Raw genomic sequence first — 24,148 nt, 5'->3', positions numbered from 1 at the left:
CTCTATGCATAGATGTGTGAGCAGTTTATTCACTAGGTGTATGAGTTCAAGAGTGCATGTGGAAACAGCTACATGGGCAGTTGACTGTGTGCATGAGTGTATTGATGAGTGAATGGATATCTCAATGCTAAATGTCATAGTAAGTACATATGTAAAACACAGTACATGTGAGAGTTGGCATATATAAATAACTGTGCATGAGAGCCACTGAATGAGTGAGTGGTTGTATCGATCATTGTGAACTTGTATCAGGGATTGTATAAGAGAGTAAATATGTGTTAGTATATGTTTCAATAAGTAAGGTGTGTTTAACTGTATAGTTGAAGAAATGGAGGTGAGATTGTTTCTTTGCATGACTGACTGGGTGTGTGAGTAACTCCATGGATGAGTGGCAGTGTGTGAGTGTCTGTATACACTGAGTGTATCTAAGGTTATATTAGAGTCTGAAGAGATTTATCGTATTAGCACAAGAATGATGTCAAATGAGATGTCATCAGTGATGTCATCAGTGATGTCATTTGAGATGTCATCAGTGATGTCATCAGTGATGTCACTGACCATGTCATGAATGATGTAATATGTGACATGATCAGCAGTGGATTGCGGGTGCGCGATATATAGTTAGTGCAACTAACTATATATGGAATTTCAATGGTTTTGTGTGAGTAAAATAAGGTTTTTTAAATGCTAATTCCTAACTATATATGGTCTATAACCTATGGTTTTTTCAGTGAATTTTCAAGGTTTTGTAAATGCTAATTCCTAACTATATATGGTCTATAACCTATGGTTTTTTCAGTGAATTTCAATGGTTTTTTAATAGCAAATATCATAAGCTGTCGAATGTCAAGTACGTGGTAAGTGAAAACATTTTCGTGTTTATGCACACTGATCTGCTTTGAATGGTGCCCCCCCCCTCATTTCTATTAGGAGTACTCTCTCTTTGCAGATAGTGAAAGGTAGTTAACGCAGGCCTTTGCCCCCGTTGTAATCCGTCGTGCCTGCTTCTCTCTCCATTTGATTGATTGTTATCCAAGTATTTACTGTTTTAGAATTAGTTCTCTTTGGTTCATTCTCTATTTACAAACAAACACAGAGTCGCAATACTCTGTTTAGTCTTTGCAGATAACGAAAAATCGTGTAAAAAAAAAGAAAAGGAATCGAGCAAAATCAGTAGGCCACTAATGGGATCTCTTTTTGACCTCGCTAAAATAGAAACATTAGGAACAACCCCTCATTACAAATACAAAACTAGTGAGATGAACTGAACTCCACACAATGATGGCTGCAAAACAGCTCGGCTCCGCCACCCACCCCGCCCAAAATAACGATAAAGAACGGCTGCCATGATTGGTTGCGGAATGACCACGACGGAGCTACGAAATGGTGCTGCTCTCATGCTAACCCCAGCTTCAGTCTGAAACATCCAGAAACACTGTAGACTACCAATTCGATCAGTTCCGGTAGCGCCCCAATGTAACCCGGTAGAGAAGAACTAGCCCTCCCCTCTTTGACTGATGGTTCTTGTTGCCTGTCCCTTCTGTTGTCATTTAACAGAACTATTTAGCCTGCTGAAAGGGGTTGTGTTCCGACCGCTGGTTGGTGGAGACATTTTGACTATATTCTGTACCTGCGTTGTCGCGTAATGCGTCATATGACGCGCCGCGTTAGCGCATCCGGAAGTCATCCGGGGCGCGCAGCGCGTAACGTAAGCATAACAAGTCATGTGACTTGTTAATAAAACTTTTCATTGGTTCATTTTACTTTTCTTATTGTAATGATGAAAGGCTTGGTCATATGACCTAAAAATTACGCTTTTCATTACTTCCGAACATTATTTTTTCTTAAATATATGTTATAATGTTCCAGGCTAATGTACTTTCCCGGAAATTTTACAACTGTCCTGCAAGTAAAATATATTCTTTTTTTCGAGAAAAAGAGCGTTTCTTCGTCCCATGACGGAGCCGTTGAGCAAAAGATGGTCGACCTGCTGTCTTAGTCGCCGATACGCCTGAATATGAGATTCTTATCGATCACTTTATGTTGCAGGAATAGAAAACACAACAGCCCTTGACCATTTATCTTTACTGCGTTCCTTCGTATTATACCTTTTACCCTTCATGTAATTGGTCTGCTTTATTTCACTTGCCTTTTAATGATTCTAAAACAGTCACTATTATTAAAAACTTTACCAATGTATATACTACTACCATGTTTTCTTTTAAAAACCTTTATTGTGAAAATTTCATTATACAAATACGAGCCTATAACCACGTGGGCCTGCCACAGAGCAAACTGTAATCGTATATGATGAGTAGACATTTACACTGTAGAGGAACGTAACGGGCGGGCCATTAGGTTGCAAGAACTAAGGTGTCTAACAGTTACGGAATCGGTGGACGTACATTTTATAATTAAAATACGACAGGGCCAGTTACAATAAAATTATCTAGATATACATTTGCGGGCAAGTACCATGGGTGACGTTAATTCGAACTTTCAATAGTACAGTAATCAATAACACATCAGAACTTAATATCAATAGGGATGTCGAAATATTCAATCAATTCTCGTCCCCGCCCGCCATGTGCTTCAAAACTGCATACGTATCTCGTGATTTCAAGGTTCTGCAACCAGTACACAACAAGGAGTTACGAGTCCCATTTATTCCGGCGCCATTTTGGGTGAGGACGGGCAGGTCCAGGATATAGTCAAAATGTCTCTACCAACCATCGACTATGATGATGTTCATATGCTGTATTTATTAGAGTAACACTCATCTGTCCACATGAAATTAATTTGCCACAATCTAAACATGTCATTTTAATCTTTCCAAAGTTCTTCTAAATATTTGGGACCGTTTCCCTTGCCTCTGAAGCTCTCAGTGCCACTTCTTTGATGAATGTACTAGCAGGTCAGGGGTTCTCCTCCAAATCTCTCTTTTATGCAGCACTATAATTAATTGGTGCCACCTCTCCATATGACGATGCATGGTATAGTTACCACAACTATATTTTTTTTCGGTTCCTCTGGAGAGTTCATCGTGGCAGATGAAGCGTGTAACGTACCGGGCATTTACCTTTTTTTGCATGTACAGGAAAGGAAAAAAAAATCGAGCGTCCGAGTTCTAAGGTGTCCCAGGGCCATTTTAGTGGACCAGGCCCAAATCCAAAGAACAGCCATCTCACAGGCTAATGGGGCGACCCACGCCGACTTTCAGCATTGTAGAATGACCACACCAGTACAGCAACTTGCTAGACATCACCTCGGTGCCATCCGGATCTCGGCGCCCCACTGCAGATGAAGTGCCTCTCAACTATGAAACCACCACGGTGACATCCGGATCTTGGCGCGTTGTGCTGCCTTCGGCCTATTTGCACATCGGTCCGCTACTGACGCCATCTCACAGGCTAATGGGGCGACCCACGCCGAGTTTCAGCATTGTAGGATGACCACACCAGTACAGCAACTTGCTAGACATCACCTCGGTGCCATCCGAATCTTGGCATCTCAACGCCTAGTGGTATCTTCCATACAAAAAATATTGTTACGCTGCCTTTGGCCCCATTCGCACATCAGTCCGCAACTTAGACATCACCTCGGTGCCATCCGGATCTTGGCATCTCAGCGCCTTGTGGTGTCAGTCAGAAAATATTGTTGCGCTGCCTTTGGCCCCATTCGCACATCGGTCCGCTACTGACGCCATCTCACAGGCCAACGGGGCGCCCCACGCCGACTTTCAACATTGTAGGATGGCCACAGAAGTGCGACAACTTACTAGACACCACCTCGGTGCCATCCGGATCTTGGCGCGTTGTGCTGCCTTCGGCCTATTCGCACATCGGTCCGCTACTGACGCCATCTCACAGGCCAACGGGGCGCCCCACGCCGACTTTCAGCATTGTTGGATGGCCACACCAGTGCGGCAACTTACTAGACACCACCTCGGTGCCATCCGGATCTTGCCGCGTAGTGAAGCTGCAGCAGCTGCAAATAAGCTTCAGACAGTGTTACAACCGCTGCTCAGAACTCTCAACTATGACACCACCTCGGTGCCATCCGGATCTTGGCGCGTTGTGCTGCCTTCGGCCTATTCGCACATCGGTCCGCTACTGACGCCATCTCACAGGCCAACGGGGCGCCCCACGCCGACTTTCAGCATTGTTGGATGGCCACACCAGTGCGGCAACTTACTAGACACCACCTCGGTGCCATCCGGATCTTGGCGCGTTGCGCTGCCTTCGTCCTATTCGCACATCGGTCCGCTACTGACGCAAACTCACAGGCCAACGGGGCGCCCCACGCCGACTTTCAGCATTGTAGGATGGCCACACCAGTGCTGCAACTTGCTGGACACCACCTCGGTGCCATCCGGATCTTGGCGCGTTGTATTGCCTTCGGCCTATTCGCACATCGGTCCGCTACTGACGCCGCCTCACGTGCCAACGTATTTTCTCCGCATTTTATACCCTATGCCGCATAACAGGCCATGTGACTTGTTTATAAAACTTTTCATTGGTTCATTTTACTTTTGGTTTCCTAATGATGGAAGGCTTGATCATATGACCTAAAAACAACACTTTTCATTGGATGAAAACTTTTTTTTTTTCCCAAACGATGAAAGCCCCACCTTGTTTCTGGATGTTTCAGACTAAACTGGCGTCAGCATGAGAGCACCACCATCTCGTAGCTCCATCGTGGTCATTCCGCGAGCAATCATGGCAGCCGCTCCCCACCAGAAGCCTGCAGGAGTCGGGGCCCCCAAAACTTTTGATGAATTCTCAAGGCGGAGGGGACGCTTTCGAGAATGGGGTCCAAGACCTAGCAGACAAGCGTCCGATTTCCAAGGTGTCCCAGGGCCATTTCAGTGGACCAGGCCCAAAAAGGAAAGAGCCTGCCGCCATTTTGAGAGTCCTGTGACAGCCGCCTATCGCTGCACCGCAAGAGTGGGCGCAACTCAGCTGAATTGCGGCTTTTGACACAGTGGACCAAAAACGGACGGAATGGCAACTGAAACGGTAAAGGGGCGCCCCACTACAACAGATGACACTCCACCTGGAGAGGCCCGTTCACGCCGCCTCCCCCGGGGCGCCCCACGCCGTTATTCGGAGCAGCATTGTAGGATACCAAAACCAGTGCGGCAACTTACTGGACATCACCTTGGTGCCATCGTTCTGCTGCCTTGGAACTATTCGCACAACAGTTTGCTACTGATGACCCACCCCCCGCGACGCCCCACGCCGTTATTTGCTGGGTGGCAACTTACTAGACATCACTTTCGTGTCATCTAGATTTCGGCGCGTTCTGCTGCCTTGGAACTATTCGCACAACAGTTTGCTACTGATGACCCACCCCCCGCGACGCCCCACGCCGGAAATCTGGACGTTGTGCTGCGTTGGGACTATTCGCACAGCCGACCGCTACTTCGTTGTTTTTCCCTAAAAATGTTTATATGTTATTACTATTTTTGTTTTCTTGTATATATTTATAAATTATTAAAGTTTTATAATCTTACTACTTTGTCAGAGTGCTATATATTTTTAATGTGACACATAATTGTAAAAACTTTGATGTACAAAGAGTCATCCCTGGAATCTTCCGCTTCACGCTCGGTCCCCTCCCCAATCACAATACAGGATGGTTTTCAGATAATAGCAACGCTTCTGCTGTGACGGATCTCATCGAGTGTGGGCCTTGATCTACTATAACTCCTTTGAAGAGGGGTGATTCTTTACAGCTGTGGCCATAAACTACATCTGCAGGGCTAGCTGATAGCCTAGGACCGGCCTGGACAATCGGACACAGAGGAAAAGGAGTGTCAGAGGGTGCGGTAGTGAATAGGGCGAAAGGGAGGTGTCGGGCGGGCACAGGGTGTGATTCTCAGGGAAGAGCAGCGCAGATGGGGGGAGGTTTATTACCCATGCATAAGACAGAGAGCGGGGGTGACCACTGCCTGGGTGAGATGCCTGCGAGGGTGGGGAGCCATGCTAAGGATCGACAGCGTGCACAGAGTGGGTCTGGTCAAGGCATCTAAAATGGCTGCCGTGCACGACAAAAGTGTGGCATTTGAAAAAAGACAAGATGGCGCAGACAATGTTTTTCAACACTTCCTGATTTCCTTCGAATCGAACGTTAACAGACGTTGGGGCATATTACCAAAGTTAAGCGATATTTATCCCTAACGATGCATTGCAAAGATTTTTTTACCGTCAGAAATTATCGCAGATAAACCTTGCTATTATCAAGGTTTATCGCAAATACGATAAAAAACGACCGCAATGCATTAATATCGCTGAAAACTCAGCGATATTCATGCATTACCGAGCTAATGCTCTTAGCCATGTTATCCACCTCCCATTGGATAACATGGCTAAGAACTGCTCAGGGCAGCTGTTACTTTTTGGAGATATTCGCGCTTATCTCGAATATTTACAAAAGTTGATAATAGGAGATAGCGATGTTAGCGACTGTTTCCAGTCGCTAACATCTTGGCATGCCCACTTTGCATGTCATTAGTGATAAATATCACTCACATGCAAAGTGGGGCCCAAGATGGTCGCTATCTCCTACTAGCCGTCGCTAACTGGTGTTAGCAACAGCTAGGTAATACAGATATAATTTTATCTCCGCGAAGCGGAGCGCTGTTACAGATATATATCTTGTTTTTGAACGTTAATTTCTCAAAATGCACTGAAGCACATATATTGAGACCTAGCAAAGGCACATCGGGCTACCAGTCCCTAATATTTTACCAAGTTTCGTGCAAATCCATTCAGCCGTTCGATTATTATTATTATTTTATTTTTTTTGCCCCGCGGGGCCCTTTTAAAACCTCCACATCAAACCTAGGGGGTCAGCGAGGATCTACTATGCCCCCTTATGGTCATTTGCCCCTTCGCTTTGGCCTCCTCTTGTCTCTCGATCCTACCGACAGACAAGATGGCGGCCGCTACGTACTGTTTGGAATGTTTACAGACACCGGAGAGCCAATCAGCTTCGCTTCGCAAAGCTCCGTAACGCGAAAAGTACGCGAAGCGGAGCGCTGTTACAGATATATATCTTTTTTTGAACGTTAATTTCTCAAAATCCACTGGAGCACATATATTGAGACCTAGCAAAGGCACATCGGGCTACCAGTCCCTAATATTTTGCCAAGTTTCGTGCAAATCCATTCAGCCGTTCGATTATTATTATTATTTTTTTTTTTTGCCCCGCGGGGCCCTTTTAAAACCTCCACATCAAACCTAGGGGGTCAGCGAGGATCTACTATTCCCCCTTATGGTCATTTGCCCCTTCGCTTTGGCCTCCTCTTGTCTCTCGATCCTACCGAGAGACAAGATGGCGGCCGCTACGGACTGTTTGGAATGTTGACAGACGCCGGAGAACCAATCAGCTTCGCTTCACAAAGCTCCGTTGCGCGAAAAGTACGCGTCCTGGAGCGCTGCCCGGTCCGCTGTTACAGATATATATCTTTTTTTAAACGTTAATTTCTCAAAATCCACTGTAGCACATATATTGAGACCTACAAAAGGCACATCGGGCTACCAGTCCCTACAATTTTGCCAAGTTTCGTGCAAATCCATTCAGCCGTTCGGGCTAAAAGTGAGGCCAACCGCCCTATGGAAAACTCAATGTTAAAAACACGTTTTGGGACCCCCCTTTTTTCTCGACCCCCCTGGACGAACCCCCCCCCAATTTTCAGGGGCTGCTCAGAAACAGAATGTGCCATTTTCCTGAAAATTTCAGCCAATTCCGTCCACAAACGCCAAAGTTATTAGACATAGAATTTTCAAAAAACCCATAGAGAAAAAATCCTAACTATATATACCTACTGGCGACCGCCAGTAGGTAATATATATATATATATATATATATATATACACATATATATATATACATATATATAGGATGTATGTCAGTACAACGCGATCTTTTAGATCGCGGTACTTTACAACGCGGTTTCTACAACGCAAGTCGTTACAACGACTTGCGTTGGAGGGTGCAGATTGAGGAGGAGGAGGCACTAGTTCAACTGAGGGACATCGGATGCCATAAAAAAAGCATTTTTCACATGGTGAAGTCATCTTGGAACGAGTATTACTTAAAGTGGAAAAGTGGGGGTTTGCTGAGTGAAGACGAATTTCGTTTTTTGAAAAAGGAACACCCAGTGATCCCTTCATTGTATTTCATTCCACAAATGTGGAATCTAAACCACTGGGACGGTCAATTATTTCCGCCATCAGTAGCCTCCTGGATAATACATCCAGATATGTAGACTTGTTCTTCCAGGAGTTTGTTAAAAGTTTACCATCCTATCTGCAGGATACAACTGATTTCCTGAGAAAAATTGGTGATATCATATGGAATCTAGATTTTTTACTGATAACATTGGATGTAACATCTTTGTATACATCAATTCGGCACCAGGATGGCATCAAGTCGATTGAACATTTTCTTAACAATAGGCCAATCAATCAATCAATGCATTTGTATAGCGCGCTACTCACCCGGAAGGGTCTCAAGGCGCTGGGGGGGAGGGGTACGTCACTGCTCGAACAGCCAGGTCTTGAGCTGCTTCCTGAAGGAGAGGTGGTCTTGGGTCAGTCGAAGGTGGATGGGGAGGGAGTTCCAAGTCTTGGCTGCCAGGTAGGAGAAGGATCTTCCTCCAGCGGTGGCTCTGCGGATGCGTGGTATGGAGGCGAGGGCATGGCTGGTTGATCGTAGCTGGCGGGTGGGCATGTAGAAGGTCAGTCGGTCGTTGAGGTACTTGGGGCCCAGGTCGTGGAGTGCCTTTTGTGCGTGGGTGAGGAGCCTGAACGTGATTCTCTTGCTGATGGGGAGCCAGTGCAGGTCTCTCAGGTGGCCGGAGATGTGGCTGTGTCGGGGGATGTCCAGGATGAGTCGTGCGGAGGCGTTCTGGATGTGTTGGAGTCTTTTTTGAAGTTTGGCAGTGGTTCCGGCGTAGAGGGTGTTCCCGTAGTCCAGTCGGCTGGTGACGAGTGCCTGGGTGACGGTCTTCCTGGTTTCGGTGGGGATCCATCGGAAGATCTTGCGGTGCATGCGCAGGGTGTTGAAGCACGATGAGGAGACGGCGTTGACTTGTCTGGTCATCGAGAGGGAGGAGTCCAGGATGAAGCCGAGGTTGCGTGCGGGGTCCGTTGGTTTGGGAGTGGTGCCCAGGGCAGGGGGCCACCAGGAATCGTCCCAGGCGGAGGGCGATGAACCCAGGATGAGGACTTCTGTCTTGTCTGAGTTCAGTTTCAGGCGGCTGTTCTTCATCCACTCGGCGACGTCTTTCATCCCTTCATGTAGGCTGGCTCTGGCGGTGGTGGGGTCGTTGGTGAGGGAGAGGATCAGCTGGGTATCGTCGGCGTAGGAGATGATGTTGAGGTTGTGTTGGCGTGCGATGGCTGTGAGGGGGCTCATGTAGACGTTGAAGAGGGTTGGGCTGAGTGATGATCCTTGTGGTATGCCGCAGATGACTTCGGTGGCCTCGGATCTGAACGGGGGAGGCGGACTGTCTGGGTTCTTCCGGCGAGGAACGAGATGATCCACTCCAGTGCCTTGTCTTGGATTCCGATGTTGCTGAGGCGCTGCACTAGGGTGCGGTGGCAGACAGTGTCGAACGCAGCCGAGAGGTCCAGGAGGATGAGGGCCGCTGTTTCCCCGTTGTCGAGCAGGGATCTGATGTCATCGGTGGCTGCGATCAGGGCGGTCTCGGTGCTGCGGTGCTGTGGTTGGCTCGGAAACCGGACTGCGAGGGGTCGAGGGATCCGTTCGTCTCGAGGAAGGCGGCGAGCTGTGGGCACATTTTGAGTGACTTCTCAAATCCTCTTATATTTCATTAAAAAAATTCTGATATGCAGTCTCCCAAGATGGCCACCAGAGACAAAAGAGCCCAAATGTAGCCCTAATATCAGCCAGATGTAGCCCAACTATAGCCCAATGACAGAATGTCCCAGAGTGTTCTAAAGAACAACTAGAACGCTAACAGTCTTACTTATGACAAAAGTATGGCACACCTGAAGTCATCTTGATTGGAATAAAGTGGTAACACTTAATACATTTAATTTGAAAAAGTAACAAAATGAGGGGTTTCATTTTGCCATAGAAATTTTATATATATATATATATATATATTCACTAAAAAAACCATAGGTTACACACCAGTTATAGTTAGGAATTAGCATTTAAAAAACCTTTGAAATTCACTGAAAAAACCATAGGTTTCACACCAGTTATAGTTAGCTGGAAATTTTACTCGCATAAACCATTGAAATTCCCACGTTATACTTAGTTGGACTCATTATAACTTGCACGTCTGCAATGCACTGCTGATGACGTCACATATTACATCACTCATGCATATATTTAAATATTTAAACATTACTCGCTAATATATGTATTCACTAAGATACACTTAATAAGCCAGTTAACCAATCAATTTTTTTTCTAAAAAACACTGGAAAAAACCATAGGTTTCAGGCCTTATATAGTTAGGAATTAGCATTTAAAAAACCTTTGAAATTCACTGAAAAAAACATAGGTTTCAGGCCTTATATAGTTAGGAATTAGCATTTAAAAAACCTTTGAAATTCACTGAAAAAACCATAGGTTTCAGGCCTTATATAGTTAGGAATCAGCATTTAAAAAACCTTTGAAATTCACTGAAAAAACCATAGGTTTCAGGCCTTATATAGTTAGGAATTAGCATTTAAAAAAACCTTTGAAATTCACTGAAAAAACCATAGGTTTCAGGAGTTATATAGTTAGGAATTAGTTTTTAAAAAACCTTTGAAATTCACTCAAAAAACTATAAGTTTTAGTGGTGTTATAGTTAGCTGGACATTTTACTCATACAAAACCAATGAAATTGCTCCTATATAGTTAGTTGTACTAACTATATTTCGCGCACCCGCAATCCACTGCTGATGATGTCACATATTAGATCATTCATGACCTGGTCAGTGACATCACTGATGACATCTCAAATGACATCACTGATGACTTCACTGATGACATCATCCACGTGACAATCACATACACCTTTTCATACACTATTACAATTTTTCATCACTGTTTGTAAAATACAGAGTATCATATTTAAATCGACTGTCACAGCAATACAAGTATCTAAAAATCCACTCAGTGATTCATAGATGTATACACACATCTAATCACTTACCTATGGATTCACTCATACATGCTGTCAATGAACAATAGAACACTATCAAAAATACTTATAAATCTATATCGACATTAAACAACAGCATGCATCCTATTCACATATGAAGTCATCCTACTCACTTATGCAAACAATGGATCATACTTACATATTTACTTAGCAAAACACTTATACAAACACCACTTCTTCTATTCATTTAGATAGTAAGTCATACTTAGTGAATTATAAAATCATTATTACAAGTATACAGTTATCCATACAGTCACTCACACAATCATTGTGTCTTATGTATACTTATTTATATACAACAACTGACACATACACTGCCTTTTATTTTTCTAGTTTGTTGGACCTGTACCTTTGAGAAATATATTTGCTCATCACCACACCCATAAAGAGATTCCCTCACCCAAACTGTTAGAACATGTAGTTTTAACTTCATATATCTACTGAATCAACTATTCACACATCTTTGGACAGTCACACACCCCCCACCGAACCACACACACTTTCACACTCCCATACAAATACTCAGTTAACTAATCAATAACTAATATTGACTTTCACATAGCTAGTAACCAACTGTAGAATCAGTTTACACAACAACTGACAAAGTGACACAGATATTCTAACAGTTTAGTCACTATCCACTATATTTAGTGAGACATTATAAATTGGTCAAGTAAACAGTCAATTACACTGCTACTAAATCCTCCATCCAAATATTTATTTATATATATCCACTCATTCTTCAATGTAAATTGCTATATATATAATGCATATTTAAATAACGAAGCAAACCACATTCACTGGATGATGTCATCAGTGATGTCATCAGTGATGTCATTTGAGATATCATCAGTGATGTCACTGACCATGTCATGAATGATCTAATATGTGACATCATCAGCAGTGGATTGTGGGTGCGCGAAATATAGTTAGTACAACTAACTATATAGGAGCAATTTCATTGGTTTTGTATGAGTAAAATGTCCAGCTAACTATAACACCACTAAAACTTATAGTTTTTTGAATGAATTTCAAAGGTTTTTTAAAAACTAATTCCTAACTATATAACTCCTGAAACCTATGTTTTTTTCAGTGAATATATATATATATATATATATATATATATATATATATATATATATATATATATATATATATATATATATATATATAATCATCTATTGTAAAATATGAAGGTAAAATTAATTACAATAATTATGTTTACCCTTAAACAAATAAAAGAAAATGTTGGAGCAGGCTACCTCTTAAAAATAAATGTTTACAAAAGAATTACATGGAACAGTGGGGAGAACATGGCGGCCGGCTAGGAGCATAGGTCGCGAACTCCACCGAGTGAGAATGCACAGACGAAATGCAGCCGGCTCTTGCGGGCTTTCATAATTAAGGACTTTTCATAGAAAAGGCAGAGAATCCCTTACCGTGACTGCAGGGGTGTTTTGGACTCGATTCCGTGGAAAAAAACGCCAGGAATCGGGACTGCCGTGTACACGGTGTTTGGGAGATGGGCAGCACGGAGGCAAAGGTGGAACTGGTGGCGGGACCAGGATGGAGTCAGCATCCAAGCCTTCCGAGAGCGCTCGTAAGAACGGGAGACCTCTGGGCGGCTGCCGCGGAGGGATTTCAGCGGCGAAAGAGAGCAACACTAAAAGTGAGTTTCACAGGCCCCCCAAGCAGCCCCACATGTATCCTGCAGACACACACTGGGTTTTCATGTACCAGCATTAACAAAGTGCAGGATTGTAAGAAAACTGACATTAACATTAAGGAGGGAAGCAAAGAGAATACAGACAAAGAAAGTATTAAAGAGACTGTATGTATGAATTCAGTTAAGAAGAGAGGAAGGGGCAAGCAAAGGGGTCTGTCTTCCTCTAACTGTGTGATGAACTCACTGCAGGGAGACTTACCGGATCCAATTATAATAATGCCCCAGTGCGGGACTTTTCTAAAAAGGGCAAGATAGATTTAAGTGCTCCTGAAAGGGAAGATATCATAGAAAGCAGTAACCAAGATATTCGCTATGCTCTGAGGAATGGGAATGCGAACTTGGAACAGCCCCCTATAGATGACGAGGCAGTTCTTTTGACAGGGACAGGGGAAGAGCGAGAGAACAAGAGCAAGAGCAAGCAACAACATTGAAAGACAACAGAGTAAAATATATTAATAAAAATCAAAGGGGCCAAAGAACCAAGGGAGACATAGCGGAGGGGTCTCAACCAGAGCCGCAAAAACAGCTATAAAAAAAAGCAGTTATTAAAGGAATCTAATTTAAAAGTTACTCATTCTCTTCGCTCCTTCTTTAAGGTGCAGGACAAGTCAACATCTGGTAAGGAACACTTAAAGAAGGGAGTGCCAACAGAGGGTCCCCCGCTATACAAAGTCAAAGCCCTCCCCCATCTTAACAATAATGGAAACCCCCAATCCGTTTCAAGCCCTTATGTCAAAAGACCCTATGGACGAAAATGGCTTAGTATTAGAGGAGGTACCGGAGAGTGAAGACAATTTACATCAAAATATGTCAAATAAGGACCCGGGCCCGTAAACATCCTCGCAGGCTGAAATCGGTGACCTGATGGGGTCACCCTGTAAAGAAATGAAGTTGAGCTTCGCAATGTCTGAAAAAAATCAAGAAAAAATACAGTCAACTTGTGAAGCTCTGGAGTCTAGGGTCAATACCTTAGTAAACCGGCTTGCTGCTATTGAAAATACACTGGAGCAGACTTGAGAAAAAGTGAAAATTTGCAACATGACATAAATAAACTAAGATCAACTGAAAAAGAACTCAGGAATCAAGTTGAGACCTTGGAAATCAACTCAAGGTGGAATAATCTATGACTGCTGAACATCCCAGAAGGTTTGGAAGGGCAGAATATAAAGAGTTTCATAGATAAATTGCTAAAAGAATTCACCCCAGAGCTGGATTAAAAAACCTAGACGAATACATACAAAGGGTACATAGGGACCCTTTTAGGCCGAATAAACTAACGAAAAATCCACGGAGAGTACTTGTTAATTTTAAAACTTACGCTTTAAAAGAAAGCATTTTAAATAAGGCTTTAAAATTAGGCACCGTCTCCAAAGATGGCTATAACTACAAAATTCGCTCCAACATGTCTAAGGCAACTTCAGATTGACAGTAGGCCCTTGGAAATTATATGCAAGACCTGAGAGCAGAAGGGTCAATGGTCCAAATGAAATTCCCAGCCCTTTTGAGGATCATGTAGAATAATCACACCTATAACATCAGGGAGCCGAAAGAAGTGGAGTCATTTCTAGAACGAATGAAACAAACAAGTAATAAGTAAAAAGCAGGAGCCAAAGACGATCTAATAAATTCTCACAACAGCAGATCTCAAATAGGCCAAATAGGTTTGTCCAATGATAGTAGGGAGGGTTCTCCAGGGGGAGGTTTTTGGTGTAGGTATTTCTACAGTTTTTTTAGCACAATTTGATTCTGGGTGGGGAGCATTTGGGGAAAAAAACAAAAAAATATTGTCTGATAGCAAGACTTATGGCACTCATGGTCATGGTAAAATGTAGAATAAACAAACCCTCATTAAGATAGGTGAGCTAAAAATCATAACTTGGAATGTAAATGGGCTAAGAATAAAGAGAAGATGACAAAAAATCTTTGAATATCTTAAACTAATAAAGAGTGATATTATAATATTGCAAGAAACCCACCTCCTCAAAGCAGAGCAGCTCGAAATTATAAAACACGAAAAATGGGTTGAAAACAGTGTCTGCACAAATCAATCCTGTAATATAAAGGGAGTGGCAGTAATTAATAAAAATCATCAAAATTAACAATATTAGAGGAATGTGCGGACTCAAAAGGCAGATGGGCTTTTGCTAAGATCAAATTGGGAGATAGCTCTTTCTCAGTGGTCGGGTACTATGGCCCTAACACAGATGATCCCTCACCACTTCAGTCCCTATATGCGCAGTTAATAACAATGTACACACAAATTATCCTAGGTGGCGACTTTAACATCTTATTAGATCCTAAAAATGACAGACACCCACCTGGCAGAGCCTCGAATCTCCCTAAAATGAGAGATTGGCTGAATAGACTTAAAGACGACCTGGGGTTGGTTGATATCTGGAAGACCAAAGGGGATCACAGTAATAAATACACCTATAAGAATTATAAATATGGGTATGCCTCTAGAATTTACTTCTTATTAATAGATAAACTAATAAGTAAAAAGGTGAAGAAAGTGCTCCATGTGCCTGCCCATCTCTCTGACCACTCCTTAGTTCATATGGACATAAGACATAACTTTTTGCAGGGCGAGACAAGGTGGACACTAAACTGCACTCTTTTGCTAGACCAACAAGTCAGGGAAACACTGGCAGACACAACAGTAAATTACTTTAATGATAATGATATTGGAGAAACATCTAGCCATGTAGTTTGGGATGCTTATAAAGCCATGATTAGAGGAGTCTTGATTGGTCTAGCAGCAATAAGGAATTAGGAGAAAAGGCATAATATCAATCAGTTAGAGGCTGACATATTAAATAAACAGATGAGGTGTGAAGCTGCAACTTTGAAGGAAGAACAAAAAAGAGGAATGGAAGAAATCTTAAAAAAGATATACGATCTGGCACTCTACTTGGAGGACAGGGTAAGGAAGAGGTGGGAGGCCAGTTGTTTGTCAAACTATGAGTATTGGAAAAACAGTGGGAAACTCCTAGCGTGGACTTTTTTTAGTTGCTGTATGAGGAAGACCTTTCACCCTTAGTTACAGTAGTGGATCTCTACTTAAGAGACTCACAAATTCCCAAGCTGGATGAAGACTCCTATGAATCATTAAACGCAGCAATCACAACAGAAGAGGTCATGAAGGTGATTAACAGATTGAAAAGAGGAAAGACTGCTGGACCAGACGCTATCCCAAATGAGCTTTATTTAGCCTTCAAAGAACACTTGGCCCCTAGATTAGTGGACCTCTTCAATACTATCTACTCAGAAGGTTCCCTGCTTCCAAAATCATGGAATGAAGTGACCATTAGCTTGATTTTAAAACCTGGTAAAGATCCCTTTAAATGTGAGGCGTATAGGCCCGTATCCCTTCTGAACAACGACTATAAAATCTTTACGCAGATTTTAGCAAAAAGACTTGGAACCGTATCAGATAAACTTATTCATTATGATCAAAAAGAATTCATCAAGGGGTAGACAGTTGCACAATCTCACTTACCAACTTATTGGAGCCATCGATATTGCTACTCAGGAAAAGTCCTCTCTTGCAGTTCTCACCTTCGATGCTGCAAAAGCGTTCGACCGTGTGAACTGGTAATTTCTGCAGGCATCTATCTCTCATTATGGCTTAGGGGATAATTTCTCTAGAGCAAGTGTGAACATATAGTCAGCTCCAGTAGCAAAAATACTTATCAATGGTAGTTTATCAAAAGGTTTTCAGATCAAAAGAGATACGAGACAGGGATGCCCACTTTCCCCCCACCTTTTTAACCTTTACATAGAACCTGTCGCTAACATGAGAAGGAGGTCTCATGAAATCATTCCTTTTAAATTTAACCAATGGATTTTGAAAGTGGCACTTTATGCTGTCGATTTAATGATCTATACAAGCAACCTAAATAAGTCCCACAATAATATAACAAAATTATTAACGATTTTGGGAGTATTTCCAGCTACCAAGTTAACCATCAGAAGACTGAGAACATGCATTCGAATATTTATTTATTTATTTTTTACATTTGTATGGCGCACAGCTACCCAAGAAGGGTTTCCCGGCGCCGATGATTCTTCTATGAACGGAGGTAACGGTGAAGCATAGGAACTTATTTCTGGAAGAGCTAGGTCTTTATATTCTTTCTGAAGCTGGCGTAATTTTCTTCCTTTCGGATATTAGGGGGAAGTTTGTTCCACAAGGAAGGCCCTAGTACAGAGAAAGATCTACCTCCTATTCTTGCCAGTTTGAATCTCGGGGTCGAGAAATTTGCTGCGGTAAGAGAACGCAGTTCTCTCCCCGGAGTGTAGGGGGTCGCTAAGGATAAAAGATACTTAGGTGCGGTGCCTGATTTTATCCTAAACATGTAGCACAGGGCTTTGAACCTGACCCGGTTCTCTACCCTGAGCCAATGTAGGTCTTTCAAATGTTTAGACATGCTAGCAGTTTTAGGAATGTTACAGAGTAGTCTTGCAGCCGAGTTTTGGACTAGCTGTAAGCGTTTAATGACTGCTTGATTCGAACCCAGGTAGAGAATGTTGCCGTAGTCAAGCCGTGATGTGATTAAGGCATTGACTACGGTCTTTTGTGTTGCAGGGGGCAGCATCCAGAGGATTTTTCTCAACCATCTCAGGATGGTGAAGCAGAGGCCTACTACTTTATTAGCTTGAAGTTTCATCGAGAGAGTATTATCGATGGTGACCCCTAGATTTCTAACGTGGGTAGCAGGGATGGGGATATTGCCTAGCTCCGTGGGCCAATGAGAGGCATTCCATAGGTGTTTATTTTTTCCCAAGAGGAGGATTTCTGTTTTTCCACCGTTCAACTTCAGCTGGTTTGTAGACATCCAGCTGAAGATTTTTTCTAGCCCTAATTTAAGGGTGGACGGAGCCGTCGGTTTGGACTCTGACAATGAGAAGACGATTTGAGAGTCGTCTGCATATGTCATCAGGGTGAGTCCCGCCCTGTCTGCTAAATCTGCCAGGGGTCTAAGGTAAAGATTAAAAAACAAAGGGCTTAAAATAGAGCCCTGGGGTACACCGTGCGGGGTACTGAACATGTCCGAACGGGTGATGGGAGATGAGATCTGAAAGGTTCTCTGGGACAAAAAAGACTCAATCCATTTGAGCGCTTTGCCCTGTATACCGTTTCTCCCGAGCGTGGCCAGGAGTCTGGCGTGGGAGATGGTATCAAATGCCGCACTCAGATCAAGCAAAATGAGTGCGACTGTCTGGCCATCATCTAGGAGTTTCCTGATGGTTTCGGTTACTCCCAGCAGAGCAGTTTCGGTGGAAAAACCCGCTCTGAAACCTGACTGAGACGGGTGGAGGAGCGAATTTTCTTCGGTGAAGAGGGTGAGGGCAGAGTGGATGTGTCTTTCAAGTAATTTGAAAAAATGGGGAGGAGTGAGATGGGTCGGTAGTTTGCAGGTAATTCAGGGTCTGCAGAGGGTTTTTTCAAAAGTGGGCATACCATCGCATGTTTCCAGATTGATGGTACTATGGAGAGCTGAAGGGAAGAGTTAAGACTTTCAGCAATGATGGTCAAGGCTGGGTCATCCAGTTGTCTGAAAACAGAGGCGGGTAATGGATCACAGGGGGAACCAGATTTGACAGTCTTGAGAGTAAATTTCAGTGATTCCAAGGTGAAGAGGGGCCAGTGGTCAAGGATGTTAGAGTTTGTTGACCATAGGGGCATTTCCTCTCTAGGATCATGACCGGGGGTGTTTCTGGTGATGTCGGAAATGATTTTTTCAATTTTGTCGGTGAAAAAAGACGCAAGGGCTTGGCATTTTGTTTTATCCAGTGGGCGAGTTGTAACAGCCGTGTTTGCGCCTGCAAGGTCTTTGACTGTATTAAACAGCGTTCTTGCCTTGTTTGGCGCTGTGTCAATGGTCTTTGCCACGTAAAGGGCACGCGCTTTAGCACATGCAGAGTGATACTCATTTCTGGCTTTGTGGTATGCCACTTTTTTGTCGTGAGCATAGTCTTTGCGCCATTTTCTTTCTAGAACTTTACATTTTGATTTTTCAGACTTTAGGTTTTCATTGAACCACGGTGCTGGGGGACGCCGGTGATAGGATCTAATAATAAATTCAAATACCTGGGGATAGAAGTCCTAAAAAACATAGATGAAATTGTTCAAGCAAACTTGGATTTAAAAGTAAAAGAAATGAGAAAACCATTAAGATCATGGAGCTGTCTTTCTCTTACCATTATGGGTAGAGCCAATATTATCAAAATGGCAATCCTGCCAAAGTTAACTTTTTTATTCAATGCTATTCCGCTGGAGTTTAAACCCCAATGGATAAGAAAGATTCAAAGTGAAATTAATGCCCTCATTTGGGCCTCCAAAGGATTAAGGATAGGGATAGCCTTGAAAAAGCGTTGCCAAAAGAAAAATCAAGGGGGATACCTAGCCCAGATCTAATGGCGTTCTACAGAGACTTTCATTTCAAGAACATCAGAAGTCTCCTCAGACCACACAAATGTTACTCTGCCTATTGGAAAGCAGTAACCGATAATGAGCACAGTCTCTATAGCTTTGGCCACCCCAAGTATATAAAAAAAATCAAATTAAAGGTACTGGGATCAGCGTACAAATTATAGTACGAGATAAGAAGAGTATGGATTTTTCTATTCAATTCAATTAAATTCCATTTCCGTCTTTATTCGATCATAACCAATCATAAAAGACACATCAAGACAAATACAATATAATATAAAAAAGGCATACAATTTCATACACAAATATTTTGTTAAAAAAAGCATATTATATAAAATCCCAAGTCTGTAAAAACAATGATTAGGTTTAAAGGGGATAATTCAGGATCAAAAGCTACTAATGCATAATTACACAGGGCTTGGTTACAGTCTTCAATATTGGACTTGAGTACACCAATGCATAGGCAGATAGATTACATAATGCCTTGCAGGTTTTTCTCTCTAAGGACCCAAGTCCAGCTCAGAAACTTAGCCATAGCAACAACTATGACTTCAGAAGTTTCCGTTTTTAAAATACGCAGGGCTGTTTGCCAAGATCTAGTTCCAAACTTTGTACAAACCGGCTTGAACCATTTCGGCCGAGGGCTTCTGTATGCAGAGCACACAAACAGGACATGCGATAGAGTCTCGTCCTCAGTTAAGCAAGTGTCACATTGTATATCCTGGTCATCCCGCCACTTTTTAGTAAACGATTTTAGGGGGAGTGTTCCAACTCTAAATTGGTGGAAGAGTTTTCTATCACCAGGACGTGTGACAATGTCCCAATAGGCCACCAGCTTATGCTCACACTTATATTCAAGAAAGAGACCTGTGAGGGAACCACTAGTAACCGAGGACAGTGACTTTACATAAACCTTGTCCCTATATAAGGCTTTAAGATCTCTTATAGATTGAAAGGAATTCCCCTCTGGGTCTTCCCACAGGTGAATGAGGCCCATTTCAGATAACAATGCCTTAATCTTTTGTAGCCAAGACATTGTGTTTGATTTATCTGCTTCCCTAATGGACTTAACAGCTTTTTCATGAGGTGCTAGCTCCGGGGTTGTCCAAAGTCTTTGTCAATAGGCAAGTGGTCTAAATCCCGCAGCCTCCTCCAAGGAAATACATCCTAGATCTTAAAGTAAGGGCCTCAGAGGAGAGGATTGAGGAAGGCCGGTCAATGCCCTCAGGAACATGTTCTGGCCTAAGACTAATGGTACTAAGTGTTCGAACCCCCAAAGTTCTTCCCATAAATTATTGAGGCTCTAACCTTCCCTTGGTAAATAGATAGGGCCGGTCCAACTGGTTTGGTTTGGGACAGATTTACAATAAAAGATAAGATATCAGCAGGCATCCCTGCTTCCCTAAGATCCTCTCACATCTTATAGCGGGGGGCTAACTCAAATGCAGATTTAAGATATACGAATGCTGCATAGAGAGTCCCCCCTGCTAAGACCACTGTGTTCCAGTATATCATCATGAACCTTAAAACATGGTCGATAGTGCTAACATGGGAACAAAATCCTGCTTGATAGGTGGAAAGTATTTTGTTCTCATCTATCCAACTATTTACCCTACTTAGCACTAATCTCGCCACAATTTTTTAAGAGACTCTATGAGGCTTATGGGCCTATAATTAAATGGACTGACGCGATCAACCCTTTTTATAAATGGGGTGATTTCTGCCACGCGCCAGGATTCCGGAATGGGTGCACCTCTTGTCAAACCATTAGCAAGGAAGAGGATATATTTTAACCAGTTCTCCCAATCTGATTTAAAAATATCATCCGGGATGCAATCCGGTCCAGGAGCCCTACCTGCTGCCACACCATCAAGGGCTCTCTCGATTTCCGCTAGTGTAAAGGAAAGGGCTGAGTCTGTCACAGCACAGGGCTGGTACATAGTACTATTTTCGGGCGATGAAAATTGGGATTTGTAATGTGCAACCCAAACTTCTGGTGGGACATTGTTAACTGGAGCCGGGCCAGCACTACCACTGCCCCATTTTATTAAGTGCCAGAACCGAGACCAGTTTTTCCCAATGGATGCCTCTAGGAGTTCCCTCCATCTATTTTCATCGTAAGCCTTCTTTGCCCTGAATTGTGTAGCCTTGTAGTCTGCCCTTAGTTCCCTTACCTCCTGTTCTGATCCCACCCTAATGGCTTGGGACAAGTGTCTGAAAGCTATCCTACATTCCCCGTCATGCCATTTTGCAGCTTTATGAATGGGGGTTACATTGGATCTTTTTATATTTTTAGTAAAATAGCTTTTCAGCTTGGCAAACAGGGACTATTGGGTCTCTATAAGGGTTGTAATGCTAGCCTCGTTGGAATCAAGATAGGATAGGGCTACAAGGGACTCTTCAAGAGTAGACCTTATCTGTGCCATGGTGCCCTCATCTTCAGAGACACGTGCCCTTTTTAATGTTCGACAGTTGTGAGACATAACAACGTCTGCCGTGGCGGTCTCCGTGCCGCCCCTGAGCGGTAAGCGACCCTCTACCTCTAATGTCAACATGAGTGGATCATGATCGCTCTCTGGTCTAATTAATCCCTCCATGTCCTTTAGCCTTGACCACAATTCTAAGTTAAGCAGGAAGTAGTCAATCCTACTACTTCTTCTCCCATTTTCAAAAGTGGGTTGCCTTTGACATCAGATTTGGATCTCCCATTAACCGCCCTGAGCCCACCCTCTAGTGTCAAACTTTTTAATTGCAGTACTGCCTCCGTCCATTTATCAATTGGGGGGAGCGTTAACGATGGAATGCCCCAGGTCGCATCCTCGTCGCTAGTAAGACTGGCGTCTTCTGGGCCAAGCGGCTCAAACGTGCAATTAAAATCCCCCGCAATGACCCAGTTATGTTTCCCTTCCAGTGACTTGATAAAATAATCTAGGCCAGAGATGGTCGGTGAGGCTTTCCCGCCGGCCATACCTCTTGCGTAGACATTAATCAATATAAAGTCAAGGTCATGTTCAAAATTTATTTTAAAAACCTGTATATCTGGATTGTCAATCCCCAGTTCGACTTCCTGGAAGCCCACCTGCTGTCTTACCCAAACATTTAAACCTCCCGAGGGGCGCCCCTTGGGGTTCGCAATGACCGGTTTGCTGAAGGACAAATAGCCTGGTCGGAAAATAGTACTCACGGACCAGGTCTCCTGGAAGGCAATAATATCATAAAGCTCAATAAGCATAAACCAATCAGAAGAAGTTGTCTTCGGTGATAAACCAGCAATGTTCCATGATAGCAAACTTAGTGTGCAGGGAGCGATATCTACACCCCGATCTAACAACATCAGGGCCTCAGGATGCTCAGACCCCCAGTTGTAACCAGCGGAGGAGTTGAAACAATCACATTAGAATGTGACCTCTGTCGCAAATAGAACTACAGGAGTCAGTCAGTTGCACGCACCTAAACCAGACAAGGAAGCAAATCAATTAGTGTGGTTAAAATCAAAGAGACTACCTATAGGTTTTTCTGGTGCGAATCTGCTCCCGCCCTCTAACGGAGGAAAATAATGGGGTCTACAGAAGAAACCTAAAGGCAAGAGGGAGATTTTCCCGGAATGGTGCCAATGATTTCTACTCCCTAAGTGACCCAATAAAAATCTAACAACATGGGTATTATTAAAGTTGGCAACTACACAGTCACTCCACCCTTCCTTTGTGGAGTGTCCAACACAAGATGCACGCCTTGCCATAATCATTTGGTTACAGATATCCCATCCCTGAACCCCATCTACCTTCAGTTGAGCACTAAGCCTGTGCATTGTTTTAGCCATCAACTGCTCAGTGCATTCTAACTGCCCCTCCTGTAGAATCGGTACATTCTTTAGGACCACCACTAGAGGAGTGGCGGCCGGTGGGAGGTGTAATACTCTAGGACCATTTGCGCCTATGCTGCAGCCCAGAGAATTCTGCACGACTAATGTGTCACGGTTGGAGGGCCCATAAGCGGAGTTTTCCTTATTTCCAGTCCCAACATTAGATAGGTGTTGGATAAAATTACTGTGAGACCCGCCCCCTTTGGAGTATTCGGAATGAGCTAGGCAAATTCACTCGACGTGTTCCCTATCTCACACTCATGACCACCCAGTGGGACTAGGTCATCCTTAGAGACAATACGCATTCCACCATTCCTAGCAGACGATACAGGTGGTAAATTGGATAAAGGGAGAATGGCGGGAAGGGATTTAGGGTTAACAGGGTCACACAAGACGCTTGTTTGAATTTCAGATGGCTGAATAATTTTACCCAAAGTGTCCTCAATGGTGCAAAGTTTAGATGCAAGAAGTGTTTCATAGTTGGTTAGTCTTTCCTCAATCAAAGCCAGTCTGTTGAGGATCTTGGATAAAGATGACGAGAACAGAGCCAACACTTTACCAACAAGACTTCATGGGCATCAGACAGGGGAGCACCCAATAAATCCACATTTGAAGCAACAGAAGTAGAGGTTACGGGCACAGGCACTGAAGACAATGGGGATACTGTTCCACCATTCCTGTTAGATTTTTGCAGTTTAGCATTTTTCTGCCTTTGAGGGCCCCCTCCCCTCTTCCTCTTTACGGCCGGCTCCGGGGTTGGGGCCATGGATGAAGTAATGGGTTTGGGCACCGACCTTGTGGCAATGCATGGAGAAATACCACAAGGTGCACCCTCTTGGGCCATCTCCGCAGGTAGGGGTGTGATCGGAACCTCCATAATTGTTGAAATTTCCAGAGGTGCCTGTGATGACTGGCTGGCGCCTCTTGCTA

The 24,148-nt window shown here is 43.4% G+C and overlaps 1 protein-coding gene across 7 annotated transcripts in view; it reads right to left on the bottom strand.

Moving 5' to 3' along the window:
* MME (membrane metalloendopeptidase) overlaps window positions 1-24,148 on the bottom strand; it is a 493,355-nt gene that overhangs the window by 335,972 nt on the left and 133,235 nt on the right. The gene's annotated exons all lie outside the window — the stretch shown is intronic.

This window comes from Lissotriton helveticus, chromosome 11 (assembly GCF_964261635.1).
Source record: "Lissotriton helveticus chromosome 11, aLisHel1.1, whole genome shotgun sequence".
In the NCBI taxonomy this organism is placed as follows: Eukaryota; Metazoa; Chordata; class Amphibia; order Caudata; family Salamandridae; genus Lissotriton; species Lissotriton helveticus.
Note: the sequence above shows the minus strand (reverse complement) of the source record. Positions and strands in the feature narration are given on the sequence as shown.